The 27,891-nt window shown below is 52.8% G+C and overlaps 1 protein-coding gene and 1 long non-coding RNA gene across 2 annotated transcripts in view; both read right to left on the bottom strand.

Moving 5' to 3' along the window:
* The window catches only part of Col23a1 (collagen type XXIII alpha 1 chain), a 250,231-nt gene that overhangs the window by 105,104 nt on the left and 117,236 nt on the right, over window positions 1-27,891 (bottom strand). The window lies entirely within an intron of this gene.
* On the bottom strand, window positions 11,830-15,188 carry LOC134471564 (uncharacterized). Its single transcript, XR_010041005.1, has 2 exons — window positions 14,783-15,188; window positions 11,830-14,352 (listed from the first exon to the last, which is right to left on the bottom strand). It is a non-coding gene; the product is annotated as an uncharacterized LOC134471564 (long non-coding RNA).

The following is a 27,891-nucleotide window of genomic DNA, read 5'->3' as shown; positions in this document are numbered from 1 at the left end:
ACAGTGGCAGGCTGATGGTACCTAGAGGCAGAGCTCCTGAGGTCGGGGCCAGATGAGGTCATGGGGGTGGGGCCTCCACAGTGGGGTTAGTGGCCTCACGGATGTCTGCCCTTGGGACACCATAACGCAGCAAGAAGGCCCTCACTGGACACCAGCACCACAGACTGGGCCAACGGACAAAAGATCCTGAAGGTGGGTCAGCACAGAGGAGGCCAAGGCGGAGTCCAAACCCAGCACGTGATTGTGCTCCTGTCTGTGTGCACGGAGGAGGCTGGATGCGCAGGCCCAGGCTGGCCCAGATGGTGCCCATCACCTGCCTGCTGATTGACCAGGAGCCCTCGGCCCTGCGCTGCTCACAGTTGAGGACACTCATCACGCTGCCCAGCTCTGCTGTCTCCCCAGGAGTGTGAGACAGACGTCCACACCCGGCCCAGCTCACCCCCACGAGCTCCAACTAACACAACTGCGGTGGCAGCGCGCTGGCTACTGCTCTGCTTTGAGACAGTAGCTCTCATCAGCCGCGGCGCTCTGGGGCTGTCAAGAGACCGGCGGCTCCCACCTCGGACCATCGGTCAGCGCGCGGAGCCAGAGTTTGTCTCTCCAGGCCCAGCTTCCCGGCTCCTGTGCCACCTAACTCTGGCCAGGGGACCTCGGGCAGCCATATTCCACCCTGATAGGAGTGGGGAAACTGAGGCCTAGGGACACGAAGTGACTCTAGGGGTACAAGCTGGACACAGCAGGGCAGGACTGAAGGGGATCATCTGCGCTGCAGTCCCAGCTCCAGCACCCCCAGCTCTGTGCAGCCCTCTCCCGCCCCGGCTGTGCTGTGGGCTCTGACCAGGGCTGACTGGCACGGACACCAAAGCAGAGCAACAGCTGAGCATCTGGGAATTCCCTGGCGTCTACCGAGCAGACGTCAAACACACAGCCCTGCGGGGACACCTGTCGCATGGCCCGAGGCCTTCTGGGCTGCAGCCTACCCTGGAGCTCACAGGCAGCCAGGCTGGGCTCAGGGTCTCCAGAAAGGGGTGTGCAGAGCTTCAGCCCCACCTGCCTAGGCTGGCAGGACCACAGAGGGGCGCAGGCCTGAAGTCCAGCAGCTTTGCCTGCAAGTCCCAGCTTGGCATTCTTAAGACATGAGCCCTGGGCCAGTCAAAGACTGTCCCTGAGCCTCAGTTTTCTCATCTGTAACATGGACCTTTCAGAGCTCTTTGAGAGTACTCCATCAGACGATGCTCAGAAAGTGCTTGGGGTAAAGCAGAGCTCAGTAAGGCCACTTCTCTTCTCCCTTTCCCCCCCAGGCACGTGGGGGTCATGGTCCCCTTTGAGCCACTAGTGTAGCTGCAGGGACCAGCTTCACGCTGAGCTGAGACCAGGGAGGGGTGGAGGGGAAGGAAACACCTCTCAGGGGACCCAAAGTGAGGGAGCACTCTAGACCTGAGAGGCATGTCGGGGTGCAGCTGCACAGGGGTACAGACAGTATAGGACTTGGTTTGGGATTATTTCAGGAAACCTGGGTTCAAGCCCCAGCTCTGCTGGTGAGGACAAATAGCTGTGTGACCTTGGACAAACCAGCTCCCATCTCTGTGCACTGTTTGATATGGAAGGGATTTAATTGTACCTGTTGGACTGCACGATGAGGGGGCACAGCAGGCAGATGTACCCCCCAAGATGTCCACGTCCCACAGCCCTGAACCTGGGACTGCATTGCCTTACATGGTGTCCCGGGCTCCAGAGCCCCCCTCCCGGTGCATGCCTGCCCAGACCCTCAGATGTGACCTTATTTGGAAGCGGGGTCTGGGCAGGCGTAAATAGTTACAGTGAGGTTACAGAGGAGCGGGGTGGGCACTGAATCCAACAGGACCCAAGACATCCTTACAGGACAAAGCACACGCAGGACGGGGGTCTCCTGGGATCGTGCCCCCTGATGACAGCATCTGTGATGTGCCCCGGGACGTCCCTCATGAACTGAGGCACAATCGTGCTGTGCTGTAGCGACCCAGGAATCTGTCCCGCAGGACAAACAGGGACGTCGCTGGGGGATTCAATGCAGGGCCCAGAGGTGGGAGGTTATCTGGGATCTGCTCAAGGACAGGCATCGCCCCGGATCCCTGGCACCCAGGCAGCACGGCCAGCAGTGGACCCGGGAGCCTGCCACACAGGAGCCTGTCACTCGCTGGGAAGTCTGCTTGGTTTAAAGCATGGCACTGGGAGGGTCTGTAGGAGGAGGCAGGGTGCTCGGGGCCGGGGCTGAGGCGGGGCTGAGAGGGCCCTGGCCCATGTCCAGCTGCTCCTCCGTCAGAGAGGAGCGCTGGTGAGGAGCTCAGAGTCACCTGGCCCTGGTCTCCCTTCTGAGCTCCTGCAGGAGTGGCCAGCACAGGGAAGAGAAGGTCAGGACTGGGAGGGACCACAGTCTGGCACAGACAAAGATCCCGGTGGCACAGTGAGCGCTGACCAGCCCAAAGCGAGTGGGCCCAGCCTTGGCGAGGTCCTGGGCTGACATCTGCCCTCTCCTGTTGCCGCCCGCCCCCGCCCTGCGGCATCCTTTCAGCTCACTCCCAGGACGCGGCAGGCTGAGCCCGGGGCCTGGAGGGATGAGAGCCCTGATCCCGCCTGGGGGAGGCGGAGGCGTCCCCAGAAGGTCTCCAAACATCAGCTGTTTTCTTAGTTTTAGAACAACCGTGGTCATGGGTTGGGGGCAGGGTAACAAAACAGACAGGGAAGGAAAACCGACGTGACAGCGTGCCACGGTCTTTCCAGGCGGACCATCAAAGAGAGGCAGAGCCAAGGAGCAGGGCGTGGGCTGCTATGCACACATCGAACTAAAAATCTTTTGACAAGATACTAAAGCATCCAGGCCACCAGACTTCAGAGAGAGGGTCTCCTAGGGGAAACCTACTGACAGGATTTTATCTCAATTATAACCAGGCCACACGGTTCTCATTTAGCCAGCTCCTCTGCTCGGGGTCCCCCAAGTCCACCCCCAGGGCTCCTGGGGACTGGGCCCCTGGCACGATGCCCTGCACACAGGTGGCATTAATAAACAGCTGTTGGCTAAATGAATGAACCGATAAGTACAGCAAGATCCCTGCTGGAGCGGCCGATCTTCGAAAAGTTTATCGTCAAATCTGCCTGCAGTGGAATGCATTCCTTCTGGTGCACAGCTCTCTGCATTTGGGCAAATAAATCTTCATGTGACTGTCGGGAGATCAAGACACAGAGTAGCTCTGTCACCCCATCAGTCCCTCAGCCCACCTTACCCCTCTATCCCTCCGACTTTCACGACCACCAATCTGTTCTTTCTGCCTGTAAGTTCTCTTTTAAATGTGGTAAACATGCATGCCATAAAACCGGTCATTTTGAGCACACAGTTCAGTGGCATTATACACACATTCATGATGTCACACAACCCCTGGCACTGTTAATCTACTAAGCTATTAGTCTGTATAACTTTTTCACTGTTCCAAACAGAAATCCTGAACCCACTAAATAGGTGCTCCTCATTCCTCGCTGCACTGGCCCCTGGCAACCTCTGTTCTTCGTCCCTTCTCTGTGAGTCTGCTTGTTCTAGATGCCTCGTGTCCATGGAGTCATCCAAGGTCTGTCCCTCGAGGTCTGGCTTGTTTGCCAAACATTCATCCATACTGTAGCACGGACTGTGTCTTTCCTTCTGAAGGGCAAATAATATTCCAGGGTAGGCATATACTACATTTAGACCGCCCGCTCAGCAGTGGATAGGTGTTGTTAATTTTATCTTTTGGCTCTTGTGAGTAACGTTTCTAGGCATACTGATGTGTAAGGGTGTGTTTGAGTGCCTGCTTCTAATCATGCTCCCTAGAGCACTGCTTTTATGAATGCCAGATACAAGAAAACAAACACAAATTCAGCAATGTTGCAGGATACAAAATCGGCAGACAAAAATCAATAGCTTTCCTACACATCAAAACTGAACCAGCTGAGAAAGAAATCGGGAAAACAACTTGTGACAGTTTGTATCGAGACGTCCCCCTAAACCTCATGTGTTCTTAGCTGGGGCTTTCAGGAGATGACGGGGCGTGAGGGTGGTGTTTCTTAGTGCATTAGTCCATGGATGGGTTTACAGGTGAATAAGATGCCAGCAGGCAGAGCCTGGCTGGAGAAGGTGGGTCGCGGGGAGGTGGGACGTGGCCCGGCCTGCTGCCTTGACTTTTCCCTGCTTCCTGCTGCCCTGCCATGGACTGTCCCTTCTCTGCTGCGCCCTGGAGCCAGCTGACTATGGACCGAAACCTCTCCAAACTACACCAAAATAATACTTCCCCTCCTTTAATTTAGAGGGATTGGGTATTTCGTCTCAGCAACAAGAAAAGTAACTGAGACACAATTTCATTCACAACTGATTAAAAAAAAAACACCTAGGAAATAAAGCTAACCAAAGAGACAACCTCTACAGTAAAAATGACGGAACCCTGAAGGAAGTAAAAGGGACATTAAAAGATGGAAAGATCTCTCATGTTTATGGATCAGTAGAATTAATGTTGTTAAAATAGCTATACTAACCAAAAATGATCTATGGATTTAATGTAATCCCCATCAAAATACCAAAGACACTCTGAATGGAGATAGAGACAACAACCCTAAAATTCATACAGAAACACAAAAGACCCAGAACAGACAAAATAGTCCCAGGCAAAGAGTAATGCTGGGGGCATCACAGTATCTAATTTCAAATTATACTACAAAGTCATAGTATGAAAAACAGCATGGTACTGGCATGGAAAGAGACATACATGTAGGCCACCGGAAGAGAGGACACAGAAAGAAACCCACACAACCACAGCCATCTGATTCTTGACAAAAAGATCAAGAACATACACGGGAGGAAAGACACCCCCTTATCCAAGGGTGCCAGGGAAGCCGCATCTAAGGCCAAGACTGAAGCTAGATCCCTACCTTTCACCCTGTAAAAAATCAGTCCGAAGCAGATCAAAGGCCACGGTACACGAAATGAACCTTTGAAACAGCTGGAAGAGAGTCAGGGGAACCCCTGGACGCCACAGCACAGGCAAGAGCCTCCCGAATTAGCGAGCCCTCTCGCAGCACAACAAAGAATAGCAGCAATCAACGAACAGGGCTACAGCAGGTCAACCCTGCTGCACAGGGCAGGAAGCAGTAAGCCAAGAGCTGCCACTGTCTGGGGCCGGGGAAATCTCAGCAGGCCACTCCTCAGCCACAGAATCAATATCCGGAATATACGAAGAACTCAAAAGCACCAAAAAGAAAGAAAAACCGCAACAGGCCAATCAATAAATGAGCTAATGACTTGAACAGTACAAACGGCCAATAACCACATGGGAAAAAGGTCACCATCGCTAGTTGTTAGAGAAACGCAAATCAAAGCCACACTGAGCCACGTCTCACCCGCTGGACGGCTGTCATGGAGAACACAGGAGCAGCAGGTGCTGGCAGGGATGCCGTGGGGCGGGACGGGACCCTTCCACGCTGTTGGTGGAAATTCAAACTAGCACAGCCTCTTGGAAATCCGCAGGGAGGGTCCCACAAAGCTGAAAACCGAGGTACCATTCGATTCCGATAGCCACTCCCCACTGTATTCCTGGAAGAAGTAAAGACCACACACGATAGGACACTCGTGTTTACTGGGATACAATTCACAACGGATATAATGGGTAGAGGAATAGTGTGTAGGAGTCCAGCAGCACGGGAAACAACACAGAGATCAACAAATAATACAGACAATGAAATATCACTCGGCCGTAACGAAGAATGACATCATGTCATTTGCAGGAAAATGGCTGGAACTAGAGACCATCATCCTAAGAAAATAAGCCGGGCTCAGAAAGTCAAACACCACGTATTTCCCTACCATGAGGCATCCGGGGAAAAATGGGAGAGATGACATGGAAGGAGAGGAAGACTCTTAGAGGAGAGGGAGGAGCCTGGGGAGGGCAGACAGAGGGAAGGAGGCACTGAGGCACGAAAAATAAAGTATGTACCACACATACCAAGACACCAAAACGAAACCATTATTCTGCACAACTCATATGCACAGATAAAATTTTAAAAAGCATTTTCCCCTAAAAAATAAAACAGGAAGCCCTACATGAAGTATGTTCTGAGATCTGTTCTCCTTACCTGAGGGTAGAACACGGGAGACTGCCATGTTTCTGTGTGTCTCAGGCATTTGCTCTTTTCATTGCTAAGTGCACCTCACTGGGTGGATGGATCACACCTGACGCACCCTTCACCAGGCTACGGTGAGCAGAAACACCGAAACGACAGCCAGGACCTGGAGGCAGGTTTGTTTACGTCAGTGGCGCTGATCGGGATCACTCCAGAATGTCAGGCCCTGATCTCGGGTGGTCGGGGGCTTCTATAAGATAAGCAAGCAGGAAGTGCAGAGGCAGAACAGCTTGGGAGTTGGGGACAGTTTACACAGCGTGCGTCACAGTGAGCAGCTGTTTCTAAGAGACAGAAGCGACCGGAACTGGAACAGGAGCTGTTACCCAGGCAACAAGAAACTGCAGTAGGCGGGATGTGTGTGGGGCATTTCCAGCTGCAACTGGAGGGATGTTTGGATTATTTCCACACCTTACGTCTCCCTCACATGTAAGTGGGTACAAATCCCCTCAGCCCTCTGTGTCCTCAGATTCAACCAACTTCAGATTGAACGATGCTTGAAAACAACCTGTGAGTGTGCTGCACAGCCAGGCTTCTTTTTTCTCATTATTCCCCAAACAACACAGAATAACAGCTATCCATACAGCATTTACAGTGTACTAAAGTGTGTCAGAGGAGGAGGAGGAGGAGCCAACGTTGTTACGCAGTGTAAGGTTCTTGGCACCAGTGGAGGTTGTGTTTGGAAGGCTCTGGGGACCAAACTCCCTGGGATGCAGGAGGCCCTCTCTGCCCCTGGGTCGCCTGCCCCGGCCCAGCTCCACCACACCCTGGGGGCTCAGGAGGGGGACCTGAGTGTCAGGGGTGCTCCGGAGCCAGAGGCCCCAGGGGGTCCTTCAATTCCAGGCCAGGACAGCTCGCAGATGTGCAGCCCCTGCCGGAAGCCACATCCTTGTGTACCCCACATCTTCCAAGTGCTTTCCAAGAAACACAGTGCGAGGCCAAGGGAAAGGAAAACAAACTCTGAAAAACCCCACAGAGCTGGGAGGCTCCCTGGAGCCTTTCGGCCAGGAAGGGGCAGATGGGGGAGGCCACCAGCAGGGCCTGGACACCAGGCTCTTCTAGCTTCTCACAGCATGCAAGAGCCATGCAAGAACAGGAGGTTTTCTAGGGAAGAATCAGGGCAGCCTTGCCCTGGTTCCTTCTGGAACCCAAAGGCAGGGATGACAGAGGCTCAGCTCCATGTCCTGCACCGGGTCTACCCTTGGCTCTGCCCTCCGCCTGCCTCTGTCCACAGGGTTTCTGGGCACAACCAGGAGACATCACAGCCTTGCTGGGACTCCATCCTCCGGTCCCCCAGTGGGGGTCTGGCCCTCGGAAGGAGAGGCCTTCATTTAACAGGGGCGGTGGCACCTCAGTAAGGCACTGGGTTGTGACAATCGCTGTCAGTACGTGTTCATTTCATTCCACCATTCAGAGAGGTCACAGATGTGGGTGGACAGTGATGATGTGGACAGGAGCTAGAGGTGGGTGGAGTCCACTCTGTAGAGCATGGCATGGTTTGTGGAAGAACAGGCACTGAGAGGTGTCCTCGGGGAGCCTGCCAGGAGGAAAGGGGCACCAAGGCTGGAAGGATGGCACCTGCAGGAGCCCCAAGGTGTGAAGTAACACAGGGCATCTGGGGAAATGCAGGTCATTCCTTCGTGCGGACATCCGGGAGATGACATGCACCCTAAAGGCCCCTCTGCAGGGCTCTGGTGCCCGCCATGCACGGCAGGAGGTCAGTACACGCTGCTGCAGCCAGGGTCCTCAGGATACAAAGCCCTTGGTCATCAGGCCCTGGTCACCCACCTGTCCCCTCAGAGTGCAGACGTTTGCATGACACTGAGGGTGCGGGGCTGGGCGGGGATTGACCCTAAGAGTGGGCAGCGCCTCAGCGTGTCCGGAGCCCTGGCTGTAGTCCCCCCCCCCCCGCCCCCACCACCTCACGGAAACGCAGAGCCGAACTCATCTGGCATGTCTGTTACTAATGTCTGTCTCACTCACTGCATTGTGACAGGAGGCTGGATGGAAAAAGCAAACCCTTTCCCTGCATTGTCTTTTGATTTTTATTGAGGCAACGTCTTACTCCATTGCTCAGGATGGTCTGGATCCCTGCTTTTTTGGGGTGGGGGTCTGGGGATGGCATGCAGGGGTCTCCACCTTGGAGCTACATACCCAGTGCTTTTTAAAAAGATGTTTAATTCTGTGACAGCTTCTCACTAAGCTGCCCAGGTTGGCCTTGGACTTGCAGTTCTCCTGCAAAACCACACATGCATGTGCACGCACACACACACACACACACACACACAGAGAGAGAAACATTTATATATGATTCAAATTAATATCTCAAATTCATGAGAACAAACTCAAAAGCCCTAGGGGTAATGAGAGCCTTGTAAAGAGAATGGATAAAAACTAACTAGCAAAAGTTAATGACTTTCCCACAGACAAGACAATAACCAGCTAGAAGGTATAATAAAAAGCATCACATTCACAGTAGCTACAAGAAACGGGGAAGCCATTCGAGAGTAAACAGGGAGAAATCACAGGATCTACACAAAGAAAGCTCAGAATTACTCTACAGAGGGACCCTGAGAATTCGCATCCTCCAGGTGTCCTGGTGGGGGAGAGCAGACAGCATGCAGCATGAAAAGACACTTACTGTCCTTGAATTAATCTATAAAGTTGATGTGACATCTACAACCATCCCTATGCTCTTTGCTTTGAAACTTTAGATAATATTAGGTCTCATCTGAAGAGTACATATAATACAGCTTCAATAACTCGGAGAAAGAAGTGTAACACTGAAGACTAGCATACTTAGGTAGAAGCACGTTACAAAGCTACGCTAGTTAAAACAGGCTGGTGGAGGGATGGAGTAGACATCACTGGTCTTGCCTGCTGCCCTTGGATATTATGATAGCCCTTTGGATTCAGGAAGGATCATTTCAAAATCTGTGGTTGCTCAAGCCCCTTATAAAATGGCATATTATTATCATATAACCTACACACATCCTCCTGTATAGTTTATTTAAAATTATTCTGGTGCTGGGGATTGAACCCACTTGAACATGGTAGGCAAGTGCTCTACCCAGAGGCACACCCCAGGCCTCTCATGTACTCTACATGATCTATGGATTACTGATAACATACAACACAGTGTGATTGCTATGCAAATAGTTGTTCTATGTCCTGTTCAGAAATAATGAAAAGCTTATATGTGTTCAGCACAAATGCAGATTTTTTCTGAATATATCTGATCTATAGTTGTTATAATCCACAGATAGAGGACACACATAAACGAAGGGCCAATTTTGTAGTGTGTGTGTGTGTGTGTGTGTGTGTGTGTGTGTATGAAGATTTGGAAAAGCAGCAAGAAGATAAACCAGCTAGAGGCCCTAGAACTGGAAAGAAAGAACAGGGATGAGTTTACTTTTCTGTTGTTGTTTCTCTCATATATCCAGAACTGGCTGCTAGAGGAGCCTCTCAGGCCCACGTGCACACACACACACACACACACACACACACACACACACACACACTGTGCTTCAGCGAGCAACTACAAATACACTTAAAGAAAAACTCAGTATCAACAAAGAAATACAAAACATACGGAACTAAATGGAGGTACTAGAACTGAAAAATACAAGAAAGGAATGAAAAATGTCAATGAATAGGCTCAACAGGGTGACAAGAAGACAGAGAAAGAGTGGGCTTGAAGGTAAATTATCCAGTTTCACCCACACAGAGACAAGGAGCCAAGAAAAAACTAACAAAAGATCTCACCTTTGTGTTATCAAGAATCCCAGAAGAGAAATAGGATTCAGAAAAATAATCAATGGTTTAAAAATCCCCACTGTGCCTGCCTGGCAAGTGCGAGGTTGTGAGCTCAATCCCCAGTACCAATAAACAAATAAATAAATCTTAAAACATCCCCCAACGTGCCTAAGGAGTTTAAACTTACTGATTTAAGATGCTGAGCAATCCCCAAACGGGAAGAAAAAACTCTTTAAATAAACCCACACCAAAAAATATCATAATCAAACTTCTGAAAATTATAAGTGAAGAAAAACATTTCACAGAGAAAAGGCACCTTGCCTGTTGGAGACAAGCAATTCAAACACAGTGAACCAGAAACCATGGCAACCCGAAGGAAGCAGAAAGATTATTTTTTTAGTGTTTGAAGCAGATCTGCAACTCTAGGTCAGTGGAAACGTCCTTCAAGACGAGGGAATCAACAGTCTTCCTCAGAAGAAGGAAGACTCAGGGAATGCGTTGCCAGCAGGTCTGTCCTAAAAGGAAGCTTAGGAAATTCTCCGAAGTGCAGGGAATGATGGAGAGGGACAGAGGAACATCGCAGAGGAAGGAGGAGCACAGCAAGCCAAAGCAAAGTGGGGAAGTGTGATAGGCCTTCTTCTGAGTTTTTGAACTTATACTTGATAAAGCAAAAGTGACAGTCGTCTAATGTGTTTCTCAATTCATATACAGGGAGCAACTAAGACACAAATATTATAAACACTGGAGCATAAAGGTGCTTAAGATTTCTACAGCTCACCTGACTTGGGGTAGTTGCTATGGAAAACTGCTTAGCAGTTTCCTAAAGAAACATCTTAACTGACATTTATCTTATGACCCAGGAAGTGCCCTCTGGGGAACTTATGTCAGAGAGATGAAATTCTGTGTCCACACAAAAACCTGCAGAGAAGCTTTAGCTGTAACAGCCCCAAACTGAAAACAACTAACGTGGCCAGCAGCAGATGAAGGACTACAACAGCCACGCCATATTCAGACCCTAAAATATGACTTAGCAATAGGAATAAAGGCACTGTGGACACTGCAGCTGGCTGGACCGTGCCCACTTGAAAAGCAGAGATAAGTGCTCGGTAATTCATGAGCAGCGTTTCACTCAAGCCTGGAGGGAGGCAGGCGTTTCCAGAGAGCTAGGACCAGGGGTCAGCACCCACGAGGGCTGCTGCCCAGAGGATGTGCTGACCACACTTCGCCGGACACCAGGATCAGGGTCTGGTGTAGAAGTGAGACTTACACTCACGAGGAGGCTGGGCGAAAGACAACCACTCCTTGCAGATGGAGAGACACACGCACGCACCCCGCAGGACTCGTGTGCACACATGCATCCTACACAAGAGCACGAATGCCCCCGCATGCATGTACACACGCACCTTACAATACGAGCACATGGACACAGGCGTGCGTGAGACACACAGACCAATTTAACCCTGTCCCTGCCGGCCACAGCCCCCAGACGGAGGCCAGGGCTGCCCAGCCTGCCTGTGCGAGCTCTGTCCCTGCTCTTGCAGGTGGAGTCTGATTCTTCCCCAGCAGCAAAGCTGTGCCCCTGGTCTCTGCCCATGACGGGAAGCAGGCACGCAGCACCCCAGGTGCTCTGTCTGGAAAAGCCAGAGCAGGCTGCCCCCTTCCACTCTATCCCTCCTTCCCTCGTGAGGCACTGGACACCACAGAGAACCACAGGCCTGATTGAGTGCTGGCAGCGCAAAGACACCCTGCTTGCTTCACTGGGAAGCCCCGTTGCCGCCTGGCTGCAGACCCAGCTGTGCCTGGCCCTGCTGGAGGGAAAGATGACAGAGCACCGGACAAAGGAGGACACTCTGAACCCGGCCTCGGACACGGCCTGATGTGAGTCCAAAGAAAACTACATTTTCCCCTTCAAGTTTAATCGCAAACATTTATTCAGGGTTGTTATTCATTCAGCTTCCGGTTTCAGGCTGGCTTCCGGGCCAAGGCCTTCCCCTGACACCCGTCAGCCCTGAGGATGTGGCCTTAGGCGGTACCGGGTGGAGCTGCAGGAAGTCAGCTGTGTGGTGGCCCTGCGTTCGGAGGGCTCTGCTCCCCCATGTTCACTGGGTCCAGATCCAAAGGGTTCAGCTGTGTAGCTGCTGTGTGATGTTGGTCAGGTTACTTTAACCTCTCTGTGTCTAGGTCTCACTGTCTCTAAGATGTGGCTGATGCCAGCACCTGCCTCCAGGTGATCAAGTGAGACAGAAGGCGTGAAGTTTGAGATTTTTGCGTACTCAGTAAGCGTTGGCTATGATCAGTACTGAGATCAGGATTATTATTATCAGGTTAGCTCAGCCTTCCTGTCTAGGCTCTTTCTCTTAACACAGACTTATAATCCTGCCCTAAATGTCACCCCTCCTGGCCACACCTACCCACCACTCCCTTTACTAGCAGGGAAGCAGCCTGGTCAGGACTCCTGAACCTGACGTGGTGCTGCTGGTCCCTGGATGCCTGGCCCAGCCTGCAGCCCTGACCCACTGCAGCAGCCAGCCTGCCTGTCCAGCCATCCCTGGGCCCACAGGGACCCTCATCACCCAGCCTAGGCCAAGTCCCACAGCCCCTCTGCACTCAGCAGGTTATAGGGGAGACAGACAGAAACGAGGACAGGCCTGGTCCTCCTGCTGCTTCCGCTCCCTTGTGTCAGGAGGGAGGCTTGCCGCGTGCTCAGCCCTGCCCAGGGCCTGGCTGTGCAGGACTGCAGGGGCCCAGGCACAGCGTGGGACTCGCTCGCCCCTGTGACTTGGGAATCAATGTCCCCAGGCAAAGCCCTGAGTGTGCAAAGGTGATGCTCAGGAAGCTGTGCAGACCAGGGCAGCTGCAGAGCAGGTCCTGCCCCCGCTGTCACTCTAGTCCAGGCCTCCGTACTCAGGGGCACCCCGGACACGCAGACCCTCCTCTCAGACCCTCCAGGAGTCACAATCTATTCAACCGTCCTGCTACAGATCCAGGCGAGTGCTGACCGTGCTGCCACCCTGGCTGCTGCAACCTGGCCTCTGATCCTGGTTACTGCCGGTGCCTAGCAGGGTGACTCTGTCTACTGTGAGCCAGGAAAGCTGTTAGAGTGGCTTTGGGACAAACGCCACCACAGCACAATGTCCAGATTCCAGCAGCAGTTCACGGGGAGTTTGTGCCTGAGCCTGGTGATGTACACAAAGCGGTCATGTACTCTTTTTGCAGCTGCAGCCTGGGCAGCCCAAGACGCAGTGGCCAGCATCTGGCCAGGGCCTCCACACAGCATCATCCTACTGCAGAGCGTGGAAGGGCCCAGGAGCGATTTTTTGTAACAACGACAACCACAGCAACCTGCCCCTTGGGCAGAGACCCGGGGCCTGGGCCTCTTTCCTCCGCCCTCTCAACACTGCCCAGCTGGGAATTCAGCTGGGGATGCATTCGAGTCACAGCGCTCAGCACAAGCGGGCTCGGCGAAGGCTGCTGCAGCCTGGGTGGTGGCTCTGGGTCGGCTGCGGGGACCTGGGTGGGTGCACCTCCTGGTGATGCTCCTCTTGGATTTGGAGATGCTCCTTCCACTCCGGACAGAGGCTTCTAAGCGCACAGAGGGATGGAGGGGTCGCTGTGTCCCTGTGGCCCCTCACTCAGCTGATCCAGCAGAGAGTCCCAGAGAGCTGGGGACCAAGAGGCAGAAGAGGCCCCTTGTAAGAAGGACCTGGGGAGCTAAGTGACCTTCTTCACACAGCAATTAAGATTTAGACCCTAAGAGCCGCCCCCCATCTTCCGGGGCTCTTCATGGCCCCCCAAGCTGAGGGACGGTCTCTGCTTGCTCACACCTGGTGGAAGGCAGGAACCGATCAGTCTCGCTTGCGACAGCCCGTGCTCCTTCCTATGGCATTCACTCCCCAAAGTCCCTTCTGGCACCAGGGTGATCGGCTGCAAACACTTCTTAAAACAGCCTTGTCTCGAGTGCCATGTGCTCAGCAGCTCTGGGCTGCCCACTGGAATCCCAGGCCAGTGCTGGCAGGGTGAGGAGTCCTTTAATCTGGGTCCCACACGTCCTCTGCTTTGCCCCTACCCTGAGAGAGGCAGTAGAATGTGGAAATCCATAGGCAAAGAGCATTTAATGCTCTTCTCTGGAGTGGTACAGAGAGAGGCCAGTGCCAGGGCGAGGACGAGTGACCCCAGTGTCGCTCAGGAAGTCACGGGTGGTGGTGGTCCATGTGTTATGCGGGTCACCACTAATGGCCCTGGACTCTTCCTCAGGATAAAAACTCCTCAAAGAAAGCTGAACTTACACAGAGAAGGTTCAGGCGTGGTGCTGCTTGCTGGCCACCTTGCAGGGTCCCCCTTCTCGGCACTCTGGATTCCACACCGTAAAGTGCAGGTTACAGTCTCTCCCCCAGCTCTCCCAGGCCCGAGACCCATGAGATCCTGCAAGTACAAATACCCTGCTGCAGGGGCTCTGCCAGCGTCTGAGGGCTCCTCTTGCACCCTGGGACACCAAAGCAGTAAAGACAGAAAGAAAGCCAGAGAGAAGAGCTGAGGTGAGAACTGGGCTGGGGGTCAGGCATGTCCACTTCCTGGCACCACTCAGATGCTGTGGGCACGTGATCTCCTGCTCTGTAAACTGGACACAATGACCACCTGGCAGGGCTCTCGAGAGAACCAGAGAGGACAGCGTAAATCCACCTGCCAAATCCAAAGCACAGTGCAGAGCCCGGCTATGTCCCAGCCACATCCCCGCCTCAGTGTCCTCCCCTGCCCAGGGAGGGTCCTGCTGACCCCAAGAGCTGGATGGAAGTCAAATGCGGAGTCAGCCGTGGAGAAGCCAGCGCAGGCCTGGCATGCAGTGGGCGCTCACCTGGTGTGGAGGGGGTCTGGGTGGCAGCAGTGGTGGGGCGGGGGCATGGAGGCCCATCTGCAGTTTCTTTGAGGCCTCTTCTTGGGGTGCACCCTCAGTGTCTACCTCTCCATGTGGAAGAGCTCGGCACTGGCTGTCCCCACCGTGCAGCGGCCATGCATCCTCTGCGCAGCTGCCCACAGGTAATGGAGGTGGGGACTCAGCCTGGACAGCGCCTCTGTCTTTGAGCACAAGCCCAGGGTGTACCCTCTAGTGCCTCTCCAGCTCAGCAGGTGCCCTCTGCCCTTCTGTCCACAGCTCAGGGAACTCCCGGGGGCTCTTGCTTCTGGCCTACTTCTGTGCTAGCTGTGCTCAGCTCTGCAGCAGAAAGCCTGGGCCTGGGGCGGTGCTGGGGCCCTTGCCCTGCACACACAGGGGCCTTGGCTAATCCCTAGCAGGGCCAAAATCAACAACCACAGCAATCATCAACCTTTCGGAGTCGGCTGTTTTCTGCATGTAAACAGTTGTCTTTATATACAAAGACCCGGAAGGGTGGTGTTGTAGTCAGGGGTTGTACACAGAGCACAGTTCAGATCAGGACATGGAGTTTAAAATATTTTTATAATGGTCACTGGAAGTTAACACAGGAAAATGCAGGAAATCTATCCACACCACCAAGGACAGAGATTATTTAGTCAAGAGCCTAAACCCCACAGCAATGTCCCACATGAGTCCAGATAAAAACCCAGAGCTCAGGACAATGCCTCCCACGAGTCCAACTGGAGGCCCAGAGCCCACAAGAAGGACTCAGACCAGTCTCTTTTATGGATCCATGCCAGAAGACCCAAGGGTCAGCAGTGGAAGCCAGAAAGTCTATGCCAGCAGGATGAAGGAGCTGTGCTAGTGGGATGAGGGTTCTACACTGGAGCCGAGAAGTCACACTCACAACAAAGAGTGGGACTGTCCTGAAAGGCACCACAGCTGTCCTCAGTGATATGGAGGCCCTGAGCTCCTCCGAGGACAAGCACAGTCCAATATGTGCCAGGAAGCAGCATGACGAGTTCATCCTGGAGACCAAGCAGCACGTGTCTTCCCCTCTGGAGCCAGGAAGCAATGCTCGATGTGAGGACCAGAGCTTCTCCAGGAGAACCAACAGCTCAGACAGCAACTCATAGGAGAACCCACAGTGCCTCCTTAACGCTTCAACCCTCCACACCTCCCTTCTTCTCCACCTATTTATCCTGGCAACTCTCCTCAGGTGGAGCATCTTCTCTCAGTGCATGCTGATGTAATCCAGCTAGCGTTAAGTTCACCACCAGTTCTCAACCCATAACAGGCGGAATCCCCCAGAGCCCCTCGAGCCAGCCAGAAACTCTGCCCTTGTGTCTCATCTTCTGCTCTGTGGCCTCGGCCATGTATACCCCCGAGAGTCGTGCTGAGCCGGGCCTCTCTGGGCCCTGCACTCCCTACCTCGTGACTCGTGACAGTCACGATCCACGCCGCCTCTTTGTCCTCACAGATGGTGCTCCTGATGGCGCCCTAGTAGGAGGGCCCAGCCATGAGCTTCTCCTGCGGCTGCTAGCAGCCGGCTCCCATCTGTTCACGCCCTAGTGCTGAAGGCAGGACAAGGATCCCACTCTCAGCAAGACGCAGCCTTTGAGGCCACTGTCGGGGCAGTCAGCACCACTTAGCCCTCGCCCTCCTGCAGCGCGTGCCCTCCCCCCTACCCGGCTTCCCAAGAGGGGCATGACTGAGCCCACCACTTAAACACAGCCTGTCGATGGGCCTGTTCCTGCAGGGAATATGTGCTAAAGGCAGATCTGATAAGCGACTGTTCCCCAAAGCACACAGAGAACTCTTCAAATGCAGCGCTAAGAGAACAACACAAAAAAACGAGGTAGAGGACCCTAGTAAGGCAATGAGGTGAGACCTCAACAAAGAGACGGAGATTCACCCAGGAGCGCCACCCCACGGGGCGCATCTCAGGACAAGGACGAGGCATGCTGAGAGCTTGGGGTGGCGCCTGGGAATTCACAGTGCAGCCATTCTGGGAGTCAGTGTCCTGCTTTCTCGTAAAAGCGTATTTTTTGCCATTGATCCAGCAATCAAGCGCTGCGCACTGACCCGAGAGGAGCTGAAAACGTAAGTTCACACGGGAGCCAGGAGCTGGTGGCAGCTCCACTCCTCATGCTCCAGACTTGGGAGTGACCAGACGGCCCGTGGCAGACGGATGGAGAAAGATAACGGAACACGCAGCAGGCAGGCGGGTGCTGCTCAGCTCTGAGAGGAACCGACCACCAGGGCAGGAGGGGTGCGGAGGAAGCCTCAGGGAGAAGATGGCCTGTGATGTAATCCAGGCAAGTGACATTCCAGAACAGGTCAAACTAGGGAGCCCACAAAAGCAGCAGAGCACAGAGATGCTCAGGGCAGTGACACCACTCTGGGTGATCTCATCACTGTGGCACGCTGTCACCCAGAAATGGAGAACCAACGGTGAACCCAAGCGTAAACACCGCCCCCCGCATGACACTGGCAAGGCAGGTGTCTCGCTGGAGCGAATGCAGCTCTCTGGTGGGGCTGGTGCTGGCAGCGTGGGCAGCCCTGGGGGGCAGCGTGCACATGGGAACTCCGTGCCCGCAGCCTAATTTTACCAGGAACCTAAAACTGCTCTAGATATAGAGAAACCTTGGAGCTGCCCGCTTTGGTCTCTTCTGTCCATGGTTCCCGCTCTGCAACTTTGGAAAGGAAATTGCAGTCACCAAAGATGGGTGCCCCCTCCTCCTGTGACCCTGAAAGCTGTGGGGATCCAGTGGGCGACCCACGCAACTGTCACGGGAGACGCAGGCCAGACCCACACTGTGTGCTGTGGCCACGCCGGCCTCATGCAGGAGCTGACCACCCTGTGCCTGCTCCCTAGTGACAGCGTCACTTCCTCAGTGCTCACAGTGATTTACATTCCCACCAACCCCCAGAGCAAGCGTGCCAAGTGGGTATTATTACTGCTGCTTAACAGATACAAAATCTGTAATTGTTCAGGATGAGTAAGTAACTTGATCAGCAGACATAAAACAACAGATCTGAGATATAAATTCTGGTGCATGAAAGCTACAGCTTTGCCTGACTGTTTCTCTTTGCTGTTGTGAACTGTGCGATGAGCTGTTCTAATGAATAAGAGAAGGAAGAAGAGCAGATTCCACCCCCAGATTCCAAGACCCAACCCAAAAATGGGCATCTGAGATGAATACACACTTCTAAGAAGAAATCCAAACAACAAATAAATATATGGGAAACTATTCAACATCACTGGTCATTCAAAAAATGCTAATTAAAACAACACTGAGATTCCATCTCACTCCAGAAAGAATGACTGTCACCAGGAAATCAACCAGTAACAAATGCTGGAAGGGCTGTGGGGAAAAGGAACCTTCTGCACTGTTGGTGGGGGTGCAGACTGTGCAACAGGTATTGGGAATAAGGGCTAAAATGTACGATAGATATTGCAAAATGGGGCCACCATTGTGGAAATCAGCGTGGCAGTTCCTCAAAATACTAGGATTAGAGATTCCATTCTACCTTGCTACTCTTCTGGGTGTCTTCCCAGAAGAATTATAAGCATCATACCGCAGCAGTATATGTGCACCCGTGTCTACAGCAGCACGGTTTGTAACAGCCAGATCTTAGAAACAACCTAAATACCTACCAGCAAAGAAATGGATGAAAAAGATGTAGTCTCTTTATACAATGAAGTACTACTCAGCTATAGAGAAGGCTGCAACCTGAGATCATATTTGTAGGTGAAATAAATCAGACACTTGTATAAACATTGTATTGTCTCCCTTGTGTGAGAAACTGACAGCATGAATAAAGTCTAAAATGTACAACAGACACTGTGAAATGGAAAAAAGATTGTTCCAAAAGGACAAAGGAACTAGGATGGTGAAAGAGGGAAGGACAGTGGGAAAAAGGGAAAAATGCAAATCGGTTACACCATCAGTGTCTGTTAGCTCACTAGAAAGGAAGGTTTGTGCTAATATCGGCTGCAGAAATTTTTACATCTTGTACCCTGAGCAACTACTTTAAAGATAACAACATGTATTATTGTTATTCTCCTATTATTCTGCTACAAGTTTTGTTTTACCTTTTTTCCATAGAATAAAAATTATTAGAGTATAAAAAATGATCCATTCTATGTAAATGGACTCCAGTGATGCCAGGTTCTTGGTCGGAACTGCCACATCCATACTCAGTGTCAACATGAGGCAACAAATGTCTTCATCCATTTCCTGTGCCTATAACAGAATGCCGGAGACTGGGTACTTTATAAAGAAACAGGTTGGCTTTGGCTCAGAGTTTTGTTCAAAGTCCAAGACTGGGAGACCACAAGTCATGCTGGAAAATGGAGGTGTGGGTCCCTGGAGAGAGAGATCTCACTGACTCCCACAAGATGGCACGAATCCCTTCACGAAGGCCCCAGCCCCATCTCCCAAGCCCTGTCACTGGGCTTCACATCTCACCAGCTTCCTGAGCCCCAGGGTGAGCACTCAGGGTGAGGGGCAGCTTCCTGCTTCCTCCTGGCCGGCAGATGCTCATGGCTCATGGTCTCCAGGCCAGGCACAAGTCCTGTGTATGCTGAGCCCCGAGGGTGTTTCAGCAGCTCTGACCCCCTCACAGCGCAGGGACACAGACACAGCCCCTCTGGTGACACAGGAGGAGCAGGGCCTGCTGGCAGCACCTGCCTGCCTCTCACAAGGTGGTCCATTCCCCTCCCCAGGTCGAAGCTGCTTGCTTCCTTGACCTGAGCCCATGGCAACTCAGGCTCCTGGGTGTCCACTCGAGGAGACCCCTGAGTTTCAGTCTAGAATTCTCTTCTCTGGTCCCTTGCCTGGACACCCTTAGGTCTCCTAGCCTGTCCCCCACCAGGGCGCCAGAGGGACCATCTGAGCCTCTGCCATGGTTCCCGTAGACCACTGGGCAACACCAGGCACCTCGGCCTCCCGGGCATCTCCTTTCTTTTTTTTTTTTTTTTTTTTAATGGATTACACATTGTCATCTTAGAAATAATTGTTTAAGTCACAAAATTAAAGCTTGTAAAGTGAACATTCCATCAATGATACTGCAAACAGTTCTGTTCAATGATCCAATAAGACTCGGTGATATCATTTTCTATCTTATACACTTAAATATACATGCAGTTATATAGTATAGAGCACTTTCTTTTCCTCTCTTTTGTACAATGACTATTACACATTTTGGGTTTCATTGCTCCCATGGTTCTTATTACTTTTTTGGAAGAGAGTAAAACCAAATGTGATATAACAGAACAGAATCGGTCAAGTCAAAAGGGTGGACATAATAGATAATGTGAAAACATAATACAAGGTGATCAACAATGGTTACCATAATGCCTCCCGCTATCTCTAATAGAATTGCCTATATCATTAGTTACAATACAATTGAACAAAACAGTAAAGAATAAAACCGACAAAACCAAAACCTTGGAGACATTGTAGGTCTTCAAAAATAGATAAAAGCCAACGAGAATGGGCGTTATAATGAATCTCATTATCTTCACAGCTGATGCCTAAATTTTCGAACCTGATACTATCCAGCAAAACAGAATAGGGGAACATCAGTTAAAAACCAGATGGTGAGAGTAATACAGGGCTTTAAACTGAGATAATAGAAAGTCAAAGTGGGTTACTATAATATATCCTGCTATTTTTTTCCTTTAATTAAAAGGATAAAAATAAAAAAGTAAATAATGGGGTGGAGATTGAGATAAAAGAGGGCATAACAACGAAACAGCGCAGATCAAAACATAACCATTTAAGCAGAATAGTGTTTCACCACCAGATAATACTGACCTAAAAGTAGTTACCATATTGTCTCTTTCCTTGAAATCCTTGAGTACAACTTCGTACTGTAGCATTAAGTATATCAAAACAATGTAAAACCATTTAAGAGAATGACAGCATTACAGAGTATTTAGAATCGACTAACAGAAAATGAACAATGGTTTCTGTATAATCTCCTTGTCTTTAAAAGGTTTTTGCTTATACTATCATACATAAGAAAATCCAGTAAGATACAACCTATTTGGACCATTGGAGACAGAAGGACAAAAGCTAGATGAGACTTCAAAACAAGATGATACTAAATCAGTATTACCTATTAAGATGTCATTTTCTCCAAAATAGCTGTTCCTATCATCCAATCTTCTCTGCCTCATTTCTGTTGAGCTCTTATTCTGTCAGTAGCTGTCAGTTTGTCTTCTTCACTTTGTTCTCTGCTCCATTCGTTGTGGCCTCCATTATTTCTGGATTCTTTGTATTTTTCTTTTTTTAGAATATCCTGCAATACTCTCTGTAGAGTTGAATTGGTGGTTGCAAATTCCCCCAGTTCCTCTTTATCCTGGAAGCACCTTGTTTTTCCATCAATTTCCAGGGACAGTTGTGCAGGATATCTCAATCTTGGCTGGAGATTATTATCTTTCAAAGCTTGAATTATTTCCCCCCACGCTCTTCGTGATTTGATGGTTTGTGCAGAGAAATCTGCTGTAATTCTGATGGGTGCTCCCTTGTAAGTGGTCTGTTTCTTGTCTCTGACAGCTTTTAATATTCTGTTCTTGTATTGAATTTCTGGAATTTTTATTATTATATGCCTGGGTGTTGCTCTGTTTGGGTTGTAGGTAGCTGGGGTCCTGTATGCCTCATACATCTGAGTATCTTTACCTTTTGCTAAATTAGGAAAATTCTCCTGGATTATTTCTGTGAGTAGCTTTTGTAGTTCATTTGTTTGTGTCCCTACTTCTTCTTTTATGTTCTTAATCCTTAAGTTATGGATCCTCTTATCATCTTCTTGTCTTTGTATTATTGCTGTTTGTTTCTTTGTTATTTTTAAGAAGTTTTTCATTTCATTCTCCCATATTACAATTCTGCCCTCCAGTTCAGATAGTCTGTCCTTAGTTTCTTTCAAGCTGTTATGCCAGTCTTCGATAGACTTCTTAGTTTCTTGGTAGTCCCTTTGAACCTGCTTCACGTATTCTATGCTTTCCCTGTTTTCTCCATCAAACAATTCTCCCCTTTTTTTCTGTTCTTCCATTCCACCATCTGTTTTTTCTTGGGTGGTGCTTAGCATTTCTGTAACTATTTTGCATACTTCTAGCTTCAGGTCGTTGATAACTTCATTCCTGAATTGGTCTATGAGGCTCTCTATATGGCGCCTTATGTGTAATGGTGCGGTGTCTGCTATTGCCTGTTTCTCAGAATTGGGGGCCGAGGAGCCTTTCTTGTTGCTGCCTCTTCCCATATTCTCTGTTCCTTATATATGCAAGCTTATATGAGAGGCCCAGCTTCTCTCCCTGTCAGCCACAGCCTGATCGAATTGCGCCGGTTAGGTGTTCCCACCCACCGCAGCGCACCAGGGAGTTACGGACCAGGCAGCCTACGTGGGGCCCGCCCCTCCCGGCCTCCCGGCCTCCGTCAGGCTCTGGGATCTGGGTTGGGCCAGCCTACGGGGTCCGCCGGCAGCGTCACACAGGCCAGGCACTTTTCACCAATCCCGCCCGAGAGGGGAATGTGTGGCTGGAGTCGCCACCAGGCCCTGCTCCCGCAGGACTGCCCGGGCCCAGAAAGTCCGCTGGAGTCAAACTGTGGTGGAGTGTCAGTTTCTCTCACTCACCTCGCCACAAGTCAGAACATGCCTCCCTGCCCGTCCTGTTTTCGACTCCGTTCGCAGACTCCCGTTCTCAGAGTTTCCGTGCGTCTCTCTCCTTGCTGAGCCGATGTAGAGGCAGCCAGCCACTGCGCGGCGGGAAACCCAAATGGCGTGGGGTCCAGCCTCAGCAGCGAGGCTTTTCTGTTCCTGTTTTAGCACCAGGACTGCATTCCAAGTTAGTTTCTCTCAGCCGAGTTCGTTCCTGAGTCAGCAGAGCATAACTCCACCTGCTTATGTCTCTTCAGTCCGCACCATTCCTGGCTTCTGAGCCTAGTTTTCAGAGAGCCTCCGGTAGTTGCTGTTATCTGTCCGCCATGTTCTCCCGGAAGTCCCGGGCATCTCCTTTCTCCGACCCGAGTTCTGCACTCCTCCCAGGCACAGCTCCAGCTCCGCTCGGCTAGGTCCTGCCTTCTATGCTCCTTGTCTGGCCAGGATCTGGAGTCCGAGTGCATGCCCCTTGGGGGTGCCCTGCCAGGGGGTCAAGGGACTCCCCGTCCCAGCCATGCACCTGAGAAGGCACGTGTGCCTCAGCATGCCCTGTGCTGAATTTTAAGAGCACCGAGTATTTGTGGGTGGCACTGTTGCTCTGAGGCCCAAAGCCTGAATGTGGGCACTTAATCCAGAACACACCGCACCACCTCGCTGGCACACTCAGCCCTGTCCCCAGCCAGCGTCTCTGCTCACTCCTGCCGGGCGTGAACGCTCACAGGCCATGAGGAATTCCCTCTGTGCAAGCCGCAGCGGAGGAGCAGGGACCTCACCAGGACCCAGCTCCCCGGCTCTGCCCCCTGGAATGCTGTCCTGTGCTGCCAGGAATTCCGGAAGTGGGCTCTAGCTTCCTGAGGGTGTAGGTGGCACTGGTGCCTTCTGGGGCTCAGAGGCCCCTGGAAGGGAAAACAGAAACTGGGAAGAAGCGGGAGGAGAAACAGCTCTTAGCCCCTAAGAGGAGCCCTGAATCCACTCCTGCTGCCCTGGCGGGGAGGTCTGTGTGAGGGCGTGCACCCCACAAGCACCACGAGAGAGAGTGTGCAAGGAGTGACTCGGTCCTGCTCACCAGATGGAGACCGGGAAAGGTGGGAGGAGCCCTCGCAGTGGCGACTTGGGAAACGGCCTTGGGAAGCAATGAGAACACAAGGACGGTGGACCCAAACCGCTATCATTTCCCGAGCGGGTGCACTGTCCCGCTGTCCCAGGCCTGGAAGTGCAGGTCTGTGCATATTACAGAGCCACAAGCATGTTCTTCCCTGAGGAGCCAGGCGCCACCAGCACGTGTCATGTGACGCCCCGGTGAGTACGCACTGCAGGGACTCAGCGCCAGGGCGGTCACGCGAAGTGACAGGAAGATGGGCCCGGAAGGCCAGCAGGTCCTTAGGCAGAGGTGGGAGACAGGAGGCCCAGCAGCAGGGCCAGCTGCCGAGGGGACGGCGAGTGGCCAGTTCGTGGAGGGACAGGGCAGCTGGGGCTCTGAGGGGCGTGAGAAAGGAGCCTCTGGGCTTGCAGAGGGCTTGCAGAGGGCTTGCAGTGTGACATGTCACCTGTGTCCTGTACATTGTGTGCAGGGCCAGGTCAGGGCTCCTCAGGGAAAGTGCTCTGAGAGCAAAAGCCTGCCCGCACGGGGGAGTACAGCTGTCACCACAAAGGCCCCGAGCACGTTAGTGGGCCAAATAATGACCCAGAGACTCCATGTCCTGATCCCCAGGACCCACCATGCACCCTTGACAGAAAAGGACGCTCTGCCAGGGTCTTGCTAAGTTACTACATCGCCCAGGCTGGGCCTGAAATTGTGATCTTCCACCCACCTCGGCCTCCCAGGGAGCTCGCACTGCAGGTGTGCTCCAACTTTAGGGTCCTGAGATGGGGAGAACACTCCAGATTGTCCAGGCTGGACCTAGGTGTGCTCCCCAGTGTCCTTACGTGTGGGAGGCCGAGGAGGAGAAGGGGAGAGGGGAGATGGTGATGACCACGGGGCCAGAGGCTGAGAAAGGCCTGGTCAGGGCAAAGTGTGGATTCTCCCCGACAGCCAGAGAGGAACAGCCCCTCCAAGCCCCTGTGCTTAGCTCCACAAGGCTCAGTTTGGATTTCCGGCCTCCAGGACTTTGGGGAAATAAACACATGCTGTCTTAAGTCACTAAACTCATGAGCCTCACACAAATCTGTGACAACGCAAACACTCTTTTGTCCTGCCACGAAGCAACTCTCTCTGAGGTTACGTTGAAGTGACCCATGATTGCTTTGGTTAAGTAAACACAGAACGGGGCAAAAATCTCTTACCAAGACTTTCTACAACTAACGCACAAATTCAACCAGAAACACGTGAAAAACAATTAACCAATCCTGGTCAGAAATACTGGAAGTTAAGTTGGTGCGATCCTGATAGTCTGGGAGGCTGAGGCAGAAAGATCCCACACATCACAAGTTCCAGCTCTGCCCGGGCAACGCAGTGGCTCAGTAAAGCTCCCAAGGCTGGGAACACAGCTGAGTGGGGGCGGCAGGGGCAGCTGCACGGGTTCCGGGTGCCAGCAGAATGGGGGAACCCGCAGGCCTGTCACAGCACCTCGAACCTGCTCGGTGCACACCCAAGGCGGATCCCAGCAGGAAGTCAGGGGACCCCAGGGAGTGGCTGGGGCCCTAAACAGCCTGGCGGGTCAGTCACCCCACAGTGGGGTCTGCAGAACACCTCAGAAAAGGAAGTGCTGGGTTCCTAGCATCCTCCCCGGAGGAAGGAGGGGGCACTGGGTGAACCACAGGGCAGGAGCACGGGCCAGGAAAGACCTCGGAACTGACAGATGGCCGGTGAGACCCCAACCACTCCCACTGGTTTTGCCCACATCCCTGGGCAACTCAGTGCGGCCCTGCCAACAGTGGCAGCTAGCTCTCTGACACCCCTCGGGCTCCCTTCAGTCACAGCTCTGTTGACCCTCCAGCCATCGCGCCCTTCACCCAGGGGCTCCGGGCTGTGCAGGAAGCCACACCAAAGCCAGACGGGGCTTTCACTCCAAGGTCCCGATATCAACATGTGTCCATCTGTCCCGCTCTCCTGCACCACTGGGGGCCGACGGCTCCACCCTGGCGCTGTCTCCCAGGATCAGGGCAAACAGCTCGGTCCCAACACTGCCCTCAGGAGACAGCAGCTTTGAGCCCCGGCCATCTGTTAACGATCATTCAGGCCTTCCTGCCGTCCCTCCTCAGGGCTACACAGCTCAGGCAAATGCACCATTTGTGTCCGCCCGTCCACTGCAAAGGACACAAATAAAGAACCAGGTCCAGCAGGGTCCCCGGCAAGGGACTTCTGTCCCCAGGAGTTGAGGCATTGCTGGGCCCAGAAGCTCTTGAGACCTAGGGCTCAGGGTTCGTGAGTTTCATTACAGAGACACCCACGGGTGCCTGAACGCGACCCCCAACCCCTCTACCTTTCCCAGGTGCAGGGCAGGGCTAAAGGGCCAACACCCCAACCCCGTCTTGGTCTTTCTGACATGGGACTTTTCCTGAGTACACAAAACACTCATCACACAGTAGATTCTGGTAGATTCCGAGGATTTTAGAAGCCAGTGCTAGGAACTGACGGAGACCAAATATTTATTTTCCATTATAACCCTTTGTTATGGGCTGACCTGTACCCCCTCCCCAAAGTGCTCTGAAGTCCTGACCCCAGTGCTCCCCAGGTTGGCTGTGTTTGGAGGCGGCCTTTCACATGGTGATTAAACTGAAATGAGGTCACTCAGGGGGGCCCTAACCCAACAGGACTGGTGTTCCCAGGAGAGATCGAACACAGGGACACACAGAGGAAGGACCATGTGAGGGGGCCAGGTCAACTCCAGCTAAGGAGAGAGACCTCTCCAGGGACCGGCCTGCCACCTGACCCCAGACCTGTAGTGCCCACCTCTCCCAGAAAATACCTTGTGGCGCTGGGCTGGAACAGCCTAGAAAACAGCCCAGACACTACCCTTGCCCCCTGCTCCTGCTGGCAGCCGGGGTCACCTCCACCTTCGGCCAGGGACCCGCAGGCTCAGAGGGGTAGATCACATGTCCGAGGTCATACACAGCTGCCCAAGGTCACTGTGCAGGACAGCTGTGGGCTCTGTAGCCCTGGGCACCACTCCATCATGCACACGCTGACCTGTGGCCACTCACCCTCCCACAGGGCAGCAGAGGAGGCTGCAACACCTGCACCTGGACTGAGAGCTGGGGTCCTGCCACGTGGCATGTGCATCTGCGTGCAAGGATGCTGTCCGAACCCCATTCCCCCTGAGCTGTGGTGAAGCTGGGTGAAGGTCAAAGGCAGCGGGCTGCCAAGCCTCAGCCTGGACAGGGCCCTCTTGTAGCCATCTGAGGAGGAAGATGCCACTGCTGGGGGGTGCGGAGAGCCACCTGCTGCTCCCTGCAACCCCTAGGGGCTGGGTGATTTGGGACCCAGGTCACTGGGTGGGCAAAGCCATATGATTTTCTCCAGGCCCAGAGCTGGAGCTTTTGCAAGCTGGGCTCAAACCAGGTCTGATGTTGAAGCTTCTGCCTCTCCAGCCGCTGCAGACTCCACCGTGTGGTTCAGGCAGGGCACCCCACACCGACCCCAGCTGCTGGCTGCTGGCCGACCCCATGTTTCCCAGAAACCTCTGCTGTGGGAGAGGGAGGAGGTCGGCAGCGGTCCAGGCCAGCTCTCTGGGCTCCAAAGCAATAACCTTCATTTATTCCTGGCTCCTGGAGATTTGCCTTTCTCTGGGGAAATTACTTTGAGGTCACAGTGAAATATCTGTGACAGCTAATAAAGAAATTTGTTTCTGGAGGCAGATCCTGGAGCCCTGAACCCCCGTGGGGGGTGCGTGTGGTACTTTTTTCTCCTCTCTTAGTCACCAGATGAAGGAGAGAGGTGAGGGGTGAGGGGTCACTCCCAGCCCAGCGACCTCCTGCAGCCGAGCTTCCTCTGACGCCGTCATTTGCAGACATGGAGCAGGGCAGGGCCCGAGCAAGCTTCAGACACATGCGGGCTGATTCGGGGTCTTTAACCTTCAACACGGCCCACCTAGGTGGGAAATGGAAGCTACAGCTGGGCACACAAAAGACTCACAACCCCTGGATTCAGCCTGGGCTCACAGCGGCTGCCACACTGGGGCCCAGTCTTGGCTCTGCCGTGGGGCCTCAGGAGGCTCCTTCAGCGCTCAGAGACTCAGTTTCCCCCCGAAAAAACTGAATGCCAACAGGACTCTCTCCTGGAATCCTCAGGAGTTCCAGAATTTGCAACTAGGAAAAGCATGGGGAGGATGGCGATGGAGCTGCACAGCGGCGAGGTGGGAGGCGTAGCGGGCGCTGTGGGGTGGCCCAGAGCAGGCAGCCCAGTCTCCACCCCCTGCTGGTCCTGCACCCAGCTCTTTGGGTAGTCAGCATGGCACAGGCCCATGCCATCCCTGTATCAGCAACAG

This window comes from Cavia porcellus, unplaced genomic scaffold, assembly GCF_034190915.1.
Source record: "Cavia porcellus strain 051 isolate PalLab524CR breed Dunkin Hartley unplaced genomic scaffold, mCavPor4.1 scaffold_19, whole genome shotgun sequence".
Taxonomy (NCBI): Eukaryota; Metazoa; Chordata; class Mammalia; order Rodentia; family Caviidae; genus Cavia; species Cavia porcellus.
Note: the sequence above shows the minus strand (reverse complement) of the source record. Positions and strands in the feature narration are given on the sequence as shown.